Here is a 5,285-nt window from a genome sequence, read left to right on the forward strand (position 1 = left end):
AAAATTAACCTTACTAAACTAAACCTGCCCTGATAGGAGGGCTCTTCTCACAAACCTGACTGCAGAGCAAAATGGAATTGTTCTAGTTTCCTCCTTATTTGCAAACAGGCATGCATCAGCTTCTTATTTTAACAACTTTCTTTCCTCCTTTCTCTCTTTCTTTCTTTCTCTCTCTCTCTCTCTCTCTTTTTTTTTTTTTCTTTTTTTTTATTTCAGACAGTCTTGTTCTGTCGCCCAGGCTGGAGTATAGTGGTGCAATCTCAGCTCACTGCAACCTCCATCTCCTGGGTTCAAGTGATTCTCCTGCCTCAACCTCCTGAGTAGCTGGGACTACAGGTGCACACCACCATGCCCAGCTAATTTTTTGTATTTTTAGTAGAGAGGGGGTTTCACCATGTTGGCCAGGCTGGTCTTTTTTTATTTTTTTTTTGAGACGGAACTTGCTCTGTTGCCCAGGCTGGAGTGCAGTGGCACAATCTTGGCTCACTGCAAGCTCCGTCTCCCAGGTTCACACCATTCTCCTGCCTCAGCCTCCCGAGTACCTGGGACTACAGGCGCCCGCCACCAGGCCCGGCTAATTTTTTGTATTTTTAGTAGAGACGGGGTTTTACCGTGTTGGCCAGGATGGTCTCAATCTCCTGACCTCGTGATCCACCCACCTCGGCCTCCCAAAGTGCTGGGATTACAGGCGTGAGCCACCGCGCTCAGCCTTTGACAACTTTCTTACTAAGTGGTGTGGGAAAACACCCAGAGCTAAACAAAACCAACGTGGGGAAGTGACAAACATTTGAGAATTCTTACATTTCTCCTAGCTGTATTCCCCCCAGAATGTGGTTTCCACCTTTTTGTTTTGTTTTGTTTTTTGAGTCTGGAGACAGGTTGGAGTGTATTGGTGCGATCAGTGCTTACCAAGCAATCTGCCCACCTCAGCCTCCCAAGTAGCTGGGTCCACAGGCATGCCCCATCAGCTTGGCTAATTTTTCTATTTTTTGGTGAAGATGGGGTCTTGTTATGTTGCCCAGTCTAGTCTCAAATTCTTGGGCTCAAGCAATCCACTTGCCTCCGCCTCCCAAAGTGCAGAGACGATAGGCGGGAGCCATTCCAGCGTCTAGTATGATGCGATTGTTGAAATCGACCCTCGCGGGAACATTTAACAATAGCTAAAACAGCGAGTGGGCACTGGGTGTGTGCTCCAGCTCAGGCTCTTACTTACCTGGTTAGATTCTCTCAAAACCCCTGGAGGTGGGGAATTTCCTGAAGGTAGGGGTTTTCCACGCTTTCCAGATGACGGCTGTAAGTTCATTGACTAGAGGCACCGTGTCTAAGTGTCTGAGGCTTAATTCCCACCCTTTAAAAGAGCAGCAGACTATGTGCATGTCAGTGGGAGAGGGGAGAGCCCAGAAAATCAATGCAGTTTTTTATTTTATTTTTTATTTTATTATACTTTAAGTTCTAGGGTACATGTGCACAACGTGCAGGTTTGTTACATATGTATACATGTGCCTTGTTGGTGTGCAAAGCAATGTAGTTTATCACAGCCACCCCCACCCCTACCATCACCACGGAAACCGAGCCTCCACTATCTTGGAGTTTCCTTGAAGAGTTCCCAGTCTTGGTGAAATATGGGATGGATGGTCGGGCCCCGTGGCTCACGCCTGGAATCCCAGCACTTTGGGAGGCCAAAGTGGGTGGATCACTTGAGGTCAGGAGTCCAAGACCAGCCTGGCCAACATGGTGAAACTCCATCTCTACTAAAAATACAAAAATTAGCCAGGCGTAGTGGCACATGCCTGTAGTTCCAGCTACTCAGGAGACTGAGGTAGGAGAATCTCTTGAACCCAGGAGATGGAGGTTGCAGTGAGCTAAGATCGCACCACTGCATTCCAGCCTGGGCAACAGAGGGAGACTGTCTCAAAAAAGAAAAGAAAAGAAAAGAAAAGAAAAGAAAAGAAAGAAAGAAAGCAATATGGGATGGAATTTCCATTGGATGTTAAAGATCCTTCCAAAACAGGTATTTTCTACAGAAAATGGGATATTTGGTTTGACCACTTCTTGCAAAAATGAACTGAAATGGTCAGAAATATTTGTTGCTCTAGGTTTTCAGAAGCAGAACGGGCATTCTTTCTTAGAATACATCTTGGGGCCGGGCGCGGTGGCTCAAGCCTGTAATCCCAGCACTTTGGGAGGCCGAGACGGGCGGATCACGAGGTCAGGAGATCGAGACCATCCTGGCTAACACGGTGAAACCCTGTCTCTACTGAAAATACAAAAAACTAGCCGGGCTAGGTGGCGGGCACCTGTAGTCCCAGCTACTCGGGAGGCTGAGACAGGAGAATGGCGTGAACCTGGGAGGCGGAGCTTGCAGTGAGCTGAGATCCGGCCACTGCACTCCAACCTGGGCGACAGAGCGAGACTCCGTCTCAAAAAAAAAAAAAAAGAGTACATCTTGGGCCCCTCAGGGTGTTCAGGGTGGGAATAAAGTATATAAAATGAGAAGTCAAAACAGAGAAAAGGTACTAGGGAGGAAGTTGGGCAGAGGGAAAGAACGCTTGGGAGGCCAAAATTTAATGCTCTGGTTCATAAAATGCAAAAAAGAAAAAAGAACAAGAAAAAAAAATCCATTATCCCTCCTGTCCTGTTATTGTCAAGATGCTAGCTCCTTGGACAATTCAAGATACACCAAGTTTCCTCCCCGGATAGCCCCAAGTTTAAGGGCAGGAGATGGCCTTGGACTGGGTGTCTTTGCTGAGAGAACAGCAGCACTTTGATCCAAGATGCCCAAAAGACAAAGCAGAAGTTCATGAGAAACAGAGGCCCCAGCGTCACTTGGGGTGGCAAGGAGGGACCTGTGCAGCTTGCGCCATGGACACGTCGTTAGTGCATCAGTTTTACAGAAATGGGGCTCCATCTGCCCAAAGGAAGAATGCCCAGGCTGTGATCAAGGCATTAAGGGTAGGCTATCAAAAGTTAGGGACTTTCCAGGGTGGAAAATGTGGGAAGGAATTGGGTCAAAACCAGTCACATGTGGGGAAGAAACATTAGGCATTACAGAGAACGTGGGCAAGATTTGGTAAGATGTCAAAACTTACCAGACCCAAGTGGGCATATTTAGGGGAAAACCAGAAGTTCATTGGAAACAGACAGATACAGTCAACAAATCTTCATGTATCTGGGGAGCGCAAATATCATGTTATTCCTTACTGTTTGTCAGAAATACACCAGCCCACACACTGTTGAGTACCTGCGTAGGAGTGGGAGATGTTCAGGCCTGCACACACCTTATCTGTGCATCAGCTCTTCACATGGAAAAAAGCTGTAGAAACAGCACAAGATCTGGACCATCCAACTCACCAACCCATCCCAGCTGGAACTCCAGTGGACAGTCCCCTGACCCTGTTATGCCTCTGAATATGAGAAAGGCAGAGACAATTGAATAGGAGGGAGATGGTTTCAATCCACAGGGCTCTTTGATGAGAAAACATGGGGCTGTTGTTAGGCGGCCCTGGTCTGCCTGAGATTTCATTTCTGGCTGGGCCCAGTGGCACATGCCTGTAATCCTGGCACTTTGGGAGGCTGAGGTGGGTGGATCACTTGAGGTCAGGAGTTCCAGAGTAGCGTGGCCAACATGGTGAAATCCCGTCTCTACCAAAAATACAAAAATTAGCTATGTGTGGTGGCGCACGCCTGTAATCCCAGCTACTCGGGAGGCTGAGACAGGGGAATCGCTTGAACCAGAGAGGCAGAGGCTACAGTAAGCTGAGACTGTGCCACTGTGACAAGCGTGGGCCATAGCACAGAGCCTGGTAACCACCACTCTATTCTCTGTTTCTATGTAATTGAGTTTTTTTCAGGTTCCATATGTAAGTGAGATCATGCAGTATTTGTCCTTCTGTGTCTGGCTTAGTTCACTTAGCATAACGTCCTCCGGATTCATCCAAATGGCAGGGTCTTCTCCTATTTGAAGGCTGCATAGTATTCTGTTGTATTGTATACCAAGTATCTTTATCTATTCATCACTGATGGACACTTAAGTGGTTTCCATGTCTTGACTATGGTGAATAATGCCACTAGTCCAAAATGAGAAGTCCTCAAATATTCATCATTGTTAAATCATTAAGTAAATAGTGGCCTTTATTCACGATTTATTCCATAGATGGAATGCTACACAATGGTAAAAATGAACAAAGTTTAGCCATACACAATAAGGTGGATGATTCACAACCATAATGGTAAATCAGAGCAGCTGGGCCAGGCATTGTGGCTCACACTAGTAATCTTTAGGAGGCTGAAGTGGGAGGATTACCTGAGCCCAGGAGTTTGAGACCAGCCTGGGCAACATAGCGAGACCCTGTCTTTAAAAAAAAATACAAAAATTAGGCAGGTGTACTGGTGCACACCATATACTTGAGAGGTTTAGGTCGGAGGATGGCTTGAACACAGGAGTTCGAGGTTTCAGTGAGCTGTGACTGTGCCACTGCACTCCAGCCTGAGCAACAGGGCAAAACCCTATTTCAAAAAAAAAAAAAAAAAAAGAAGAAGAAGCCTAAACTAAAGAATTCTAAGTGTGTTGTTCTACTTGTGTGATGTTCAGAAACTTGCAAAACTAGAGCTTTTGGGAATATGCACTCAAGTAGTAAAACTAAAGAAAAGCAAAGGGGCCAGTCATAGTGGCTGACGTCTGTAATCTCAGCACTTCGGGATGCCAAGGCAGATGGATCCCTTGAGGCCGGGAGTTCGAGACCAGCCTGGCCAACATGGTGAAATCCCATCTCTACTAAAAATACAAAAGTTAGCTGGGCATGGCAGCACACATCTGTAATCCCAGCTACTCAGGAGGCTGAGGCAGGAGAATTGCTTGAACCTGGGAGATGAAGGTTGCAGTGAGCCGAGATTGTGCCACTGCACTCCAACCTGGATGACAGAGTTAGACTCTGCCCACCCACCCCCCGAAAAAAGCAAAGGAAGGAGTCACCATAGGGGTGAGGGAGGTGCCTCTCTTCAAGGGGAAGAGTGTTTGATGGGAAGACACTTGTGGTGTCTGGGGGTGCCGACCACATGCTTTTTCTTGATCTCAGTGGCAGTTGCAAGGTGTTTCCTTTATAATTACATATATAATTACATGTAATTATATATTACATATATAATTGTGCATTGATATTTTAGTCCCTTTTCTGTATGTATCATCTGTCATAAAAAGGTTTTAAAAAACATGAAGCAGGCCGGGTACGGTGGCTCAAGCCTGTAATCCCAGCACTTTGGGAGGCCGAGACGGGCGGATCACGAGG

This window comes from Rhinopithecus bieti, unplaced genomic scaffold, assembly GCF_001698545.2.
Source record: "Rhinopithecus bieti isolate Rb0 unplaced genomic scaffold, ASM169854v2 scaffold_30337, whole genome shotgun sequence".
Lineage (NCBI taxonomy): Eukaryota > Metazoa > Chordata > Mammalia > Primates > Cercopithecidae > Rhinopithecus > Rhinopithecus bieti.